The 14,830-nt window shown below is 38.0% G+C and overlaps 3 pseudogenes; all 3 read right to left on the reverse strand.

Annotated features, from left to right (window-relative positions):
• Positions 1-3,168: 3,168 nt before the first annotated feature.
• LOC143658375 (E3 ubiquitin-protein ligase RNF130 pseudogene) lies at positions 3,169-3,950 on the reverse strand (annotated as a pseudogene).
• A 3,162-nt stretch (positions 3,951-7,112) lies between these two features.
• Positions 7,113-8,367, reverse strand: LOC143658376 (serpin B6 pseudogene; annotated as a pseudogene).
• A 5,614-nt stretch (positions 8,368-13,981) lies between these two features.
• LOC143658377 (riboflavin kinase pseudogene) lies at positions 13,982-14,545 on the reverse strand (annotated as a pseudogene).
• Between the last annotated feature and the right edge of the window lie 285 nt (positions 14,546-14,830).

Genomic DNA, 14,830 nt, shown 5'->3' on the forward strand with positions numbered 1-14,830 from the left:
AAATGTAGGGAGATATCTTATGAATCTTACAATTGGAGGCGGTTTTATGGACCTTACACCTAAAGCAAGAGCACTGAAGAAGGAAATAAATAAATGGGAACTCCTCAAAATTAAACACTTTTGTGCATCAAAGAACTTCATCAAGAAAGTAGAAAGACAGCCTACACAATGGGAATCAATATTTGGAAACGACATATCAGATAAAGGTCTAGTATCCAGAATTTATAATGAGATTGTTCAACTCAACAACAAAAAGATAGCCAACCCAATTACAAAATGGGAAAAAGACTTGAATAGACACCTCTCAGAGGAGGAAATACAAATGGCCAAAAGACACATGAAGAGATGCTCAATGTCCCTGGCCATTAGAGAAATGCAAATCAAAACCACAATGAGATATCATCTCACACCCACCAGAATGGCCATTATCAACAAAACAGAAAATGACAAGTGCTGGAGAGGATGCGGAGAAAGAGGCACACTTATCCACTGTTGGTGGGAATGTCAAATGGTGCAACCACTGTGGAAAGCAGTTTGGCGGTTCCTCAAAAAGCTGAATATAGAATTGCCATACGATCCAGCAATACCATTGCTGGGAATCTACTCAAAGGAATTAAGGGCAAAAACTCAAACGGACATTTGCACACCAATGTTTATAGCAGCGTTATTTACAATTGCAAAGAGATGGAAACAGCCAAAATGTCCATCAACAGACGAGTGGCTAAACAAACTGTGGTATATACGTACGATGGAATATTATGCAGCGTTAAGACAGGATAAACTTATGAAGCATGTAATAACATGAATGGACCTAGAAAACATTATGCTGAGTGAGTCTAGCCAAAAGCTAAAAGACAAATACTGTATGGTCCCAATGATGTGAATCGACACTCGAGAATAAACTTGGAATATGTCATTGGTAACAGAGTTCAGCAGGAGTTAGAAACAGGGTAAGATAATGGGTAATCGGAGCTGATGGAATACAGACGGTGCAATAGGACTAGATACAAAAACTCAAAAATGGACAGTACAATAATACCCAATTGTAAAGTAATCATGTTAAAATACTGAACGAAGCTGCATCCGAGCTATAGGTTTTTGTTTTTTGTTTTGTTTGTTTTGTTCTTATTATTATTACTTTTATTTTTTTCTCTATATTAACATTCTATATCTTTTTCTGTTATAATGCTAGTTCTTCTAAACCGATGCAAATGTACTAAGAAACGATGATCATGCATCTATGTGATGATGTTAAGAATTACTGATTGCATATGTAGAATGGTATGACGTCTAAAAAAAAAAAAATGGTCAGCACAATACTGCCTAATTGTAATGTAATTATCTTGGAACGCTGAATGAAGCTGCATCTGATCTATAGTTTTTTTGTTTGTTTGTTTTGTTTTTTTTTTCTCTTATATATTTTTGTACTTTTTATTTTTATTTGTGTTTTCTCTCTGTGTTATCACTTTATTTCTTTTTCTGTTGTAGTGCTATTTCTTTCTCTAAATCGATGCATATGTACTGAGAAATGATGACCATACACCTATGTGATGATATTAAGAATTACTGATTGCATATGTAGAATGGATTGATTTCTATTGTTGTGTTAGTTAATTTTTTTAATTAATAAAAAAAAACAAAAAAAAAACGCAAATGTAGACAAAAAAAAAAAAAAAAAAAAAAGATGTAATGGAGAGGCTGGAAGGAACTGCCTGAAAATGTAGAGCTGTGTTCCATTAGCCATGTTTCTTGATGATGATTGTATAATGATACAGCTTTCACAATTTGACTGTGTGATTGTGAAAACCTTGTGTCTGATGCTCCTTTTATCTACCTTGTCAACAGATGAGTAGAACATATGGAATAAAATTAAATAATAAGGGGAACAAATGTTAAAATATATTTAGTTTGAAATGCTAGTGATCAATGAAAGGGAGGGGTAAGGGGTATGGTATGTATAATTTTTTTCTGTTTTCATTTTATTTCTTTTTATGTTATCTTTTATTTTTCTGAATTGATGTAAATGTTCTAAGAAATGATCATGATGATGAATATGCAACTATGTGATGATATTGTGAATTACTGATTATATATGTAGAATGGAATGATTACATATTAAGAACGTTAAAAAAAAAAAAAGATCTAGAACACAGGTCACCAGAAGATAGAAAGAAGATAGAGAATTGAGAGTTGATATTTCATTTGTGCAGAAAATGTAATAAGGGTGATTGGAAATGTTTGGAAATGGATGGAAATGGTGAGAGCTCATTATAGTGAGTCTAAGTAACAGCAATGATATAGGGGTGCAACTGTGATTGAAAGGCAAGGTTTAGGGTCATGTATGTCACTTGAAGTAAAGCCAGAGAATGAAACTTGGAACTGTGTAATACAGTGAATGCTTTTCACAGTGAAAATGTTCTAGAACTGATTGTAATGATACATGCACAATTTTGTGCATGAAGACAAAATATGAATATGCTAGAAGACAGTAATTACACACTTTAGATGGATTATTGGTATGTGAATTTATCTCAATAAAACTTTTTTTAAAACACCTATTTGATAAGTATTACTATCTTTTGGAGGAAATTTATCGTATCTTTTTTGCTTCATGACAACTTCTGTTTTTGTTTGTAAGAAATATTGAATTATTCCTGGGAAATACTCCTGTGCTTATACATCATCCCAAAAATAATATAGAAAGAACTTGAGAGCACAGGCTTCATCTTTAAAAAAAAAATCTGTATTAATAAATTTTCACACACATATGCCCATACATGTTATACAATCAATGGCTCACAATATCACCACATAATTACGTATTTATCACCATGACCATTTTTTTAGAATATCTGCATCACTCTGGAAAAAGAAATAAAAAGAAAAATTTCATATATACCATACTCCTTACCACTCCCTCTCATTGACCACTAGTATTTCCATCTACCCGACTTATTTTACCCCTTTTCCCCCCTATTATTTATTTTTATCCATATTTTTATTTCATTATTTATTTATTTTAATACAAAGCTTTGGCATTAGCAATTTTATGAAAAAATAAAATGTACTAAAAATAAATGCTTATGTGGCATTATTGGTAAATAATGCACAAAAACAATTCTTTTTCCCTCAAGGCAATCAGTCAGAAAGGAGATTTTGTTTTCTTCTTCAAAACCATTCAACCTCATTAGCATTCATGCTAGCTGTGGCTCTGATAATCATGTAGCAGAGGGTGGGAGCATTGAAGAGGTCAAAACTGGAAATAATAAACCATTCTTTCATCACTGCCATGTTGATTTCCCCATCCTGGGAGTCAGCTACCCTTCCTGAGGAAGAGGCAATATCCCTGAAGTTCAAAGTAGCTCGAGGCCGAGGCGGTGGCTGCTGGCAAGGTCATCAGGGGGTGACCTTTGGCTCTTGGCTTGGGTTCTGGTGAGACTTTCCATGTCAAATGCCTTGCTGCCTGTACATGGCAAGTTTGGCACAATTCCCAGAGGCTTCAAAATATTAAGTTCGCACACAAGACAGGTACAGTGTTCAGTAAGTCAAGAGTCCATGCAAGATTTGTGGAAAATATGCTTGCAGGGCAGGATTTGGACAACATCATCCTGCTTATAGCTCTCTATGCAGACCACACAGTGATCAGAGTCTGGGTCTGTTTCCTTATCACCCTTTTCTATAGTCCTGATTGTCAATTTGCTAATGGCTTCCTTGGCTAGATTTCTGAGATGATGCTGGTTCTTGTCATGGGCATTGGTGTACCTGATCTTCTGAATGAAGCAGAATATGAGTCAGGCTGAAGAAATAATCATCAAAACAATAAAGGATATTGACACGTAGACTAGAGAGCCACAACTGAATTTCTTTGGCGGCATCCAAGCTCCAACAGTTCCCAGGGTCACTGCTGTGAGGGGGCCTGCCAGCAGCACTTTCCATATTTTTTTACCCATCTGTCCATACCCTGGATAAAAGAAGCACCAGACCCAAGGTTTTCACAATCACAGTCACGTTGTAAAAGTTATATTTTATACAATCGTCTTCAAGAATCAAGACTACTGGAAGACAGCTCAACAGTTTTGACACTTCCCACCAGTCACTCTAAACACCTTAGAGGCTAATATGTTTAGCATCTTTTCATTTGTGTATTGGTCATGTGTATATTTAAAATCTCTGTTCAAGTCCTTTGCCATTTTTTAATTGGGTTTTTGTCTTTTTGTCATTGTGTTGTAAAATTTTCCTTATATGTTCTGGTTATCAGACCTTTTTAAGATATGCAGTTTGCAACTCAACTATTTTCTCTCATTCTGTGAGCTGCCTTTTTGTACTGTGTTAAATAGTGTGCTCTGTCTCACAAAAGATTTTTAATTTTGAAGAAGTTCTAGTTTCACATCTCCTGGCTTCAATTCCCATCTCCACCTTTATTAAGCACAGTGGCTTTGGATGAACAACTGATCTCTTTAGCCCAGTGTTGCTCAGTGTTGTATGAGCATGAAATCCATCAGCATCACCTAAGAACTTGTGAGAAATGCAGATTCTTTGGTTCCCACACCAGACCTGCTGAATCAGAAACTGCTGGTAGGGCCCAGCAAACTATGTTTTAACGAGCTATCCAGATGATTCTGATATGAGTATGAGGGCTAACACCAGTTTACATAGCTATAATAAAAGAATACTCAACACCTACTGGAAAACCCAAAGAAAATAAGGTCTTTACTTCCTCTGTGCATCTTCTTCATGCCTCTTTAAATTTTAAACATCTTGCTGAGCCCCTTGTTTTAGTTTGCTAAGGCTGCCAGAATGCAATACAACAGAGGTGGACCAGCTTTTATAAAGCGGATTTATTTAGTTACAAATTTATGGCTCCTCAGAGGAAAGGCAGCTAGCTTTCATCTGGGTTTCTCTATCACATGGGAAGGCACATGGTGACATCTGCTGGCCCTCTCTCCCAGCTCCTTGGTTCAACTGGCTCTCCCTGGGGCATTTCCTCTCTGCATCTCCAAATGTCTGGGTCTGTGATGGCTCTGAGCACTGAACTGAGGTGTGCTGAACTGCTGAGCATTCTTCTGACTCTTCCTTTTAAGGCTCCAGCTAATTAAATTAAACATCACTCATTGAAGAAGGCACGCCCCTTAGCCTACCACAGATGGAATCAGTCATAGATGAATTCCACATGCTGATAATTGAAGCCCACAGCAACAGAACAAAAACTGGGCACCTTGATTCTTGAAAATGATTGTATGATGATACAGCTTTTACAGCATGATTGTGAAACCTTGTGTCTGATGCTCTGTTTATCCAGGGTATGGACAGATGAGTAAAAACAATAAGGAAAAGTGAAATAAATAATAGCGGGGATAAGGGGTAAAAAAATTGGGTAGTTGGAAATACTAGTGGTCAATGAGGGGGAGGGGGATGGGGTATATTTATATGAGGTTTTCCCTTTTTCATTTTATTTCTTTTTCTGGAGTGATGCAAATGTACTAAAAAGGATCACGGTGATGAGTACAAAACTACTGACATTGTGAGCCACTGATTGTTTACTATGGATGAACTATATGTATGTGAAGATTACTCAATAAAAACATATATATATATATATATTTTTTTTTTTTTTTAAATACATATTTTTAAATGGGTACCATCATCTGGCCAAATTGACATCTGAACCTAACTACTACACCTTCATAACCTTCCAACTTTGTTCTTTTTCAAAATCAGTTTAGCTGCCTGGAGCCACTTATCATTCCATATGAATTTGAGCATCAGCTTTTCCATTTCTACAAAAAAGGTTGCTGGAATTTTGATAGGGATTGTGCTGAATTTGTAGATCACTTTGGATATACCTGGCATCTTAACAATATGAAGTCTTCCAATCCATGAACATGTAATGTCCTGAGATTTACCTAGGTCATCTTTAATTTTTTTCCACACTGTTTTGTAGTTTTCAGTGCACAAGTGTGACATCCTTGGTTAAATTTATTCCTTGATAGATATTTTGTTATTTAAGACACCATTATAAATGGAATTTTCTCAATTTTCTTTTTGGATTATTCATTGTTACTTTATAGAAACAACAGATATTTGTGTGTTGACCTTTTACCCTGCAACTTTGATGAATTGTTTATTAGCTTTAGTAGCTTTCTTGTGGAGTCCTTTGGATTTCCTATATAGAGAATCATGTCATCTACAAATAAAGAAACACTTTGTGAGGTTTTTAAAATTAAATTTTATGGATAGCCTTGAGAAACACAGTACCCATGTGCACTAAATTGAGGTTACAAAAATCCCAGCTTGCATCACGCACTTGAGGGCCTGCTCACCACTTCTGTTAGAGCTCTCCTTCTACTACACAAGCCATCAGTAGTTTCACCAAGAACCTACAACATTCACTTTAACAGAATTTGAGGACATCTAAATACCAAAGAATGAGAAAATCATCCTGTCCAAATACAACTCAATTTTTGAAGAACCAAGAAGTTTGTTCCTTGAATTATCCCTCTTGACTTGTCTAATGGAATCGGCTTACAACTCTTTTCTTCTTTTTAATGTCACTGCTTTTATTTTTTTTTAAAGTAGTAACATAATTTATTTAAAAATTTAAGAGAGGCAGCATAGCAAAGAGGTTGAGAAACATGCTTGGAAATCACACTGCCTGGATTTCAATTCTAGCACTGCCACTTATGAGCTGTGTGACCTTCAGGAAATTACTGAACCTCTCTATTTTATTGTCTTGGAGGAAAATTAGTACAATCCTTCATCAAGTTGTTGTAAGGATTAAATGAGTTAATATGTCAGAGACAGTACTTGATATCAATATATGAGCATTCTTTTTATTGCAATACTAATAAATCATAAAGACAAGTACAAAGTCTGATTGCTGTTACTTAACTGTAAACATTCTTTGTCTCTTGTCTTCATTAACAGATTTCATTCACTAACACTGCTTTAATAGTTTTATTTTCTATCATTTTAATTTCACATTATGCACTACATTCCAGTAGAACATAGGTTCTTTTTTTTCCTGAACATTCAGTTGCCAAACCAGGCCTTTATTTCTGAATTGTCACCAGTACGTTAATAAGGTCATTTGTGTGCAGACACTTGGTTAAACGTCAGAGGCAAAGTTGGCTAGGAGGAGAAAGGAGGCTCCCTTCAAAGACCATGAGTCCCTGTGGAGAGCAGACCCAGCCACAGAAGAGAATGCCATTAGTCTTGCTGCACTGGATGAAGAAAAGGAAGGTGCAGTCCACACAGAACCTAGGGGTGATTCTTCTGCAGTGCATCATCATGCTGGCTGCTGTGGCTGCCACTGCCTCGGTGCCTTCCTTGCTGACCTCACAAAAGATCTCTGCATGACTTCGGACAGATATAAGCTTTTCTTGGATGACATTCTGGAAAAGTCTGCCCTGGTCTGGTCAAAGATGTCACTCATGTCCAGGCAGCAAAGGACATCCTACATATCATAGTTTTCCTCCAGTTTAAACTTGGAAAGGAAAACCTTCATCTCTTCTTCATCCATCATGTCTGTCCTTGTCTATTCTATGAACTTCTCGTACATGAGCTCTTTTTCCACCATTTTCAAATCAGTGTTTTCATGTGGAAGCATGATGATCACATTCAGCTCCTTTCTGACATAGAAAAGCTCCAGAATTTGGGTGAATATTTCTCCTATATAGGTAATTTGAAACTTAGATTTCTTAAACATCATTTGCACAGGTTTCTCCTCATCCTTACTGATTTTAAACAGTCTTTCCTTGGTCTGCTCTTTGTTGAACGCTTATCCCAGCTTCCTTTGAAGTGGGTGGCATTCACAAGGATAAGGTTGGAATTGATGGAATCGGAAGACAGCAAGTCTCTGATTTTACTTTCTGTCTTGTAAGCTACGTAGGTGTTTATGTGTTTTTTGACACCTCTGAAGCATTAGAAACCAATGGAGCCCCATTTGACCTCACCGAAGGAGAATGTGAATTAGTATCAGGATTCAATGTAGAATACATGAAAGTCAAGTGTTTTCATCACGGCTTGGTAGAATTTGGGGCAGGAATCTTTAAAAGAGGAGAGGAAATCTCAACACTTTCCTCCAAAGAGCCTATCCTAAGCAAGTATTGAGTTCCTGCTTTGTTAACTTCAGTGAGAAGGGTCTGGAAACCTTGGTGAACATCTCCACTCCGCTTCTGCTGAAAGAAAGTGCCAGGGCCATTTGACCCACGGTGTTTCCCTTTGCCTCCATGAAGAACAGGGCCAGGACTATTGAGATGCTCATGGGCAAAAAAAAAAAAAAAAAAATACATTGTGTGAGTTGATTTCACCCAGCTTTTTCAAGAGGTTTAAGGCACAAGTGCCATTTGCTTCTGCTAAAGTATCCATGATGGTGAGACCAGCGGTCTGGATGCCACTGCCTGGGAGCAAGGCAGGGAGAGGTTCTTAACTGGCGGCCCATGTTTAAAATTCAAAGGATGAGGCAATTATATTGTTTGTTTTACTAATCTCTTAACAGAAATTTTCTGCATCAACAACAGTAGTATCAGCAGCGTATGTGACTTTATAGCTAAAAGAAATGACAATTTGACATTACGTTACAGTTTTAAATATACCTCTATTTTCAAATTACATGTTGTAAGACCAGCTGCTCTGGTAACTTAAGAGTATTAATAAAGAAGTACATATTTCTCTATTGTTAACTTAATATTTTGCCTACTATCTCAATATAACTACTTTTTTGTAGAACCCTATTTTTTAATTTTATGCATTTAAAAACATTACTCTCTTCAAAAATCTCTATTTAATTTAAGGCAAGAAAAATATGAGACCAGGCCATGACATCACCATGACTTCAGGGGTTGCTAAGCACCAGATCCTTGAAGCATTGAAGACCTTGGAAATTGACTGCTATTGCACAAGCCCAACCTGCGTACCTCGATACCAGAACTTCTGGTATATAATGTGGGAGGTTGGGGCTCTAAGAGGGACATTTGGTCAAAACCAGTTAAGGAAGTGGGATTAGGAGACTTGTTTGATCACAAATACTAACCTCAAGCTTGCATGAAGGTATGCATGTGACTGTACTTTGATGTATCCTCAGGGCTTTAGTTCTTAGAGTACAGCCTTCACCATAAGGAAATAGTGTACATAGGTGTGTGGGTGTGGGTGTGTGTGAGTGTTTGTGTAGGTAGGTAGGTAGAGAGGAAAGGAGCTGTTCAAACTAGGTCTGGACATCAAGTCTCCATTACTGTATATAACTTTTAGACATGTGTTACTCTTTTTCATGTATTAAACTGTACCACTCTGTTATACTGGATATCACCTGGGAATCATTGTTCCTCAACTGAGTAGAGTACAAGACAAAGGATTAACTACATCTCAGCTGAAGTTCAAATATTTGCAAAAATGAACATGGAAGCACTAGGTAGGAGGGAGGGAGGCACCAGGCAAGGTCCTCCCTCCTCATCCTCTAGCCCACCCAATCCAGTCCAACACTGGCTGCGACCTGCCACTTAAGAAGTACCCGTTGTGATGCAAATGTTCTAAAAAATGATGCTGGTGATGAATATACTAACATGTGATGATATTGTGAGCCAATGATTGTACACCATGCATGGAACATTAGTATGTTAAGAATGTTCGTGTTTGAATGTTGTTTTGGTATGATTATAAAAAAAAAATTAAAAAAAAAAAGTACCCATGTAGGCAAGGAAAGCACATGACAACTCCAAACGAAGGAAAGACTTTGGAAAGCAAGGGCATACCAGGAGTTTCCTCTTTCCTTCAGGAGGAAAGTCCACTTTCCCTGGACTTTCAGGTAGGCAGAAGCCAGTCTTCGCTGATCAAAGCCCTTTTTCTCTGAGAAATTGCACAACTGAGAGTACTCAGAGGCCTGGCTTGCAACCAGTTCAGACCAAGTCATTCCGTGGCCCTGTCCCTGAAAGCAAGGGTGCTGCAGAGGGAAAGTAACACCACCTAACTTTTCTGCTTTTCACAGGAAATGTCAGGGTCGCTGCCAGCTGGGGTTAGACTCTCTCAGGTCTCACCCAGTTGGGATAGGGCCCTGACTCACCCACATTTCTAGGAAGTTGCGTGAGCCCATCACTAAAGTAAGGTGCATACTGACCACACAGTCCCCCTCCCACTTCTACACACACACACACACACAGGAGGGGGCCTTATAGCCCATTCCAGTAAGGAACTCTAAGCGGCAGGAACTACCCGACATCCATCTACAAACCAAACTCACCAGTCAGTCACTGAGAAGTTGGGCCTACTTGGCCCAATCTAAGGGATGCAGTTCTTGCGACCATGAATTTTCAGTTGACACCAACAGTCTTGGATTGCAGTGTCTTCATTTTCTCTCCCGCCACATGGCACGAAGTTCCACAGGCAGGACAAAGAGGGAAGCATTGCCCAGAAGTCCGGTAGGGAGTACGCCCAAGGTCCGCAAAAGCAGGTGGCTGTTTCTATGGGTCCCCAGACTGCGCATGCGCAAACCACGCCTGGGGCTGGCGTCGCAGAGGCCACCAGGATTGCTAAAGGCGGTATCCTGGAGCAACTAGGGAACTGTGGCTCCGGCCTGTGACCTTCGGTGGCTGGGGCGGGTACCTGAAGCCTGGAGGAGGCTACTACAACAGGCGCACTCAGAGGGGCCCAGAGGCAGAGCGGGTCGCGGTGTCCCAGGTCAAGCCTGCTGTCAGGTATGTATATGATTGTCCTTGGAAGAATGCACGCAGTGACCCTAATAGTGGGGCTATGAGCGCGATTTAGGTTGCAGCTCATTCTGGGGGGTTTCAGAGCCTGGTAGACAACCCTTAGCTTGAGGAGCTGCCTCTGTGTGGCAGAGAAGGAAAGATGCTTGTGCGTGTGAACCCGAGTGAGTGGGTGGGTGGGTGCCCGCCTGTGGGTTTAGGGAGGGACCCAGTGCACCAGACCAGGGCTTTAAAGCCACATTTCTCCTGGTGACTTTACGTGTGTGTTTGCCAGATTGCTGCGAGTGTGTGATTTCTGTTTGGTTTGGTGAAAGTGTGTACGAACGACGTATTGCTTGAGGCCCCTAGGAGGAGGTTGGGAGTGGGATTGTGTGTCTGGGCAACACCTCACACCATCTGTTTTGATTTTTTAAATGCTGCGGGTAAGCAATATACCAGAAATGGAGCAATTTTTTTTTCTAAACTCTTAGTCAAGATTTATTTCAATGCCTGGAAACATTCAGACTAATTAAAATGGTACTACTGTGATTTTTAAAAATACATAAATATAAACTTTTCATAAAAAAACTGAAAATGTTGACACTCAGATTTTCAAAACAATGGCTATTTAAAACACACAAGGCAACAATAAAATGTCAAAGAACTTTTTTATACTTAAATGAGGACATAATTAGCAAACTAGTCAAACAAAATAAACACAAATCTGTCTTTATACTTTGGATGTTTGTTTAACTCTGCTTCATAAAATAATTCAGGCATCTTTTGTTCAAGTATTTTATTTCTAACATTAAATTACATTTTCCAAATATTTTTTATAAAGAATTTTAAAATGCACATACTGCTGTTTGCCACAAAGTCATGCATCATAAAAACACTTATCCATGTTTTCTGATAATCCAATCGGACTTTAGATGGTTTTCTATATACTTTATTCTAATTCATTTATGCACATTAGAGAAAGTGATTTATAAGATGTTTTCATCTTTAAAATTACCTTCTACATACTGCTTCTCCTTTCCAGCAAATCCAGTGTTAAAGTGAAAAATGATGCAATATAGTATTTCAGAGGACCAGAGCAATCTGTACCCTTAATTTCTCAAATATAAATTTCAAATTTCTTTCTACATAAATAAAGACTCAGCCAAAAATCACATGGTTAGCAGAAAGGAAAATGTATGAGATAAAGATTATTTAACTAGAAATTTATTATTTATGCTTTTCCCCCAAGCTACAGACACTCTTTAGTCTGGCATTGAACATACACAACTACAGAGTTTAGATTTTTTCAGGCACGTAATTACATGAAAAATAACTTTCAAGCTCTTTCGTAGTTGAACTGGCTCTTAAATATTTTCAGGGGAGAGGTGTCCCAAGAATTTTGTGTTCTTTAAGAAACTGGTATATATAAATGAACTGCTATATGTTTAACTAAATCTTAAAGAAACTTACAGAATTTTTTTTTCTAAGAGTACAATGCAGATATGCATGGCCGTCGCTGTTCATATAGTGAAAGGATGGAATGGTAAAGGTAGATTCAGTCTCCTGTGAGTGTACAGTTGTAAGCTAATCTAAATGGAAAAAAACAAAATGAAATACTAGAAAATAGAACACACCAAAAAAAAAATGCTGAAGATCAAATGTTTCTCCTCTTAAGGAGAAAAATGTTACCCAACACACAAATGAGAACTACACATTTTTCTTCGACTTAAAATACAAAAAAAAAAAAAATAGTGGAAGGAAGATGTCAAGACCATTTAGAATTGAGGCAGGTTTATATAAAAATGAAACTGAGACTACAGTGATTTCACCTCATGAAGGAACTGACTGAAATGAAATTTTGCAAGTCTTCATGTCGATAATAAACTATATTAATGTAAAAAAGTCAATGCACAATTATCAAAAATACAAAATCTGGATTTTTCCCGCTTAGGTTTATAATAGACTACCAAAGCTGTGTTTAATGCATTTACTTCTACAAGCCTCTCTGTTTAGCAGCACATGCTATACAAGTACCTATATACATATTGGTATTTTAAGAATCATGCATCCTCAGTCTCTTTAAGCCCAACTCTGCCAAGTGAAATTATTGCCCTCCCCCCTATGTGGGACATGACATCCAGGGGTGAAAATCTCCCTGCAACGTGGGAGATGACTCCCAGGAATGAGTCCCAGACCGGACACCATGGGATCAACAATTATATCCTGACCAAAAGGGGGAAAAGAAGTGTAATTAATAAAGTATCAGTGGCAGAGAGAGTTCAAATAGAGTCGGGGGGCTACTTTGGAGGTTACTCTTTCACAAGCTTCAGGTAGACCTTGCTACCTATCATAACCTGTCAACCCCCAACCTGGACCATTCCAGCCAATCCTGAAGAATACCTAGGGCAATATATAAGATTCCACATGGGTTCCAGGCACTTGAATAACTTTCCAGAAACCTACCACCTCCAGATGGGTCCCTGGTCCAGATAAGTCCCGAAACCTAGCCCAGCCTCTTCAGAACATCAGATAGTTCCATCTCCCTATCTCATATTAGTGACAGACCCTTCCAATAAGAAAAATTTAGAATTGCCATAGCCCAAACCTCCCCAAAGAGAGGTATGGAAATATCAAAGGTGATGGTGGAATTATACATAGAAAATAGGACTTAACAAATGAATATGAATGCTGAATAATTAAATTGATCTCTTTTAGTCTCCAGTATTTTAGAGCAGCTAGAAGTAAAAACCTAAAATTGTGAAATTGTAGCCCATTTCAAAGTCTGAAATATGTTCTACAACTAATTGTGGTGCTGTGCTTTGAAATTTATAGCATATATACATATAAAGTTCAGGAAAAAAGTTGATTGTGATGATAAAAAAGTATTTAAGCCCTCTAGCCTCCTATATTCTGGAGCAGCTAAAAAGAAAAATGTGAGAGGATCGTATGGTAGCCCATGACAAACTCTGGGATCTGTCCTGTAACTGCTATTTGAAGAGTGCTTTGAAAACTATTGTTTTTTTCCTTTGCTTTGTATATATGTTTTACTATACAATAAAAAAAAGGCAAAAGGCAAAAAAAGAACCATGCCTCATCTCAAACTTTTTACCCATTATATGTATGTTTTATTTCCATCATAAGAAACTTAAGACCTTTCTAAGTGGTACATTTTAGAATGCTCTGAAAGAGTTTTTAATTAACATACTACATAAAAACAATCTTGATTTTTAAAATAAATCTTTTTATTAGTGTGACATGATGGGTTTAATTTAACAGCTGAAACATTGTACATTGTACTGTTTAAATTAATTCACAGCTACAGGAAAATGATTGATTTTTAAAATATCACTAACATGAGACTGTGTAGTTATGAGCAGTGAAATACAAGAAAACAGTGAATGAATAAATAAGATGCTTTCTCCGCAGTGGCCATTCATTATTTTGCTATTAGGAACCTGGAAGAAATTGTCTTCTTTTACTTCTAGTCATTTCTTAGCTTCTTCAATATCACCTTGAATTGCTGAAATAAGTGATTCTAAAGAATCAAAGTTCTTTTCTAGTCTGAGGTAACCAAGGATGGCCACATTGAGCATTTCCCCATAGAAGTCCTCTTTGAAGATATGTATGATGTGAGTTTCCATGGACTTTTTCATATCCTTGTAGTATGGGTTCCATCCTATGCTCACCACTATCTTATGGACACTTCACTTCCAACTGGTCCAACTATAATAAATACAAGTGGTAAGATCAGTTTGAAGACTATTGACTACTTGTTCAGAAAAGTTAGTAGTAGGGATGCCCAGCTGCTTGGAGCCATGACCAAAGCCTGGTACCATCTGGTTGTGGCAGAAGTAGGGTAGGTGCTTCATGATGCCAACCGTTTGCGGTGCAGGGTCCAGCCAAGTCTGCACATCTGGTGGGGTGCTGTCTAGGTGGTGCCTGGACCCTCCCAGATCAACCAGAGGACACAGAAGCGGGCTCAGCCACACAGGTGCACAACTGGCTGCATGGCCACAATGAAGTGTCATGGTGGGTCCCTCACGGCGCTGACCTGTAACAACTTTTAAACAAGGGAGTTTATTACCTTACAAATTTACAGTTCTAAGGCTATAAAAATGTCCAAACTGAGTGATTCATGGAAAGGTACCTGACTC

This window comes from Tamandua tetradactyla, chromosome 16 (genome assembly GCF_023851605.1).
Source record: "Tamandua tetradactyla isolate mTamTet1 chromosome 16, mTamTet1.pri, whole genome shotgun sequence".
Lineage (NCBI taxonomy): Eukaryota > Metazoa > Chordata > Mammalia > Pilosa > Myrmecophagidae > Tamandua > Tamandua tetradactyla.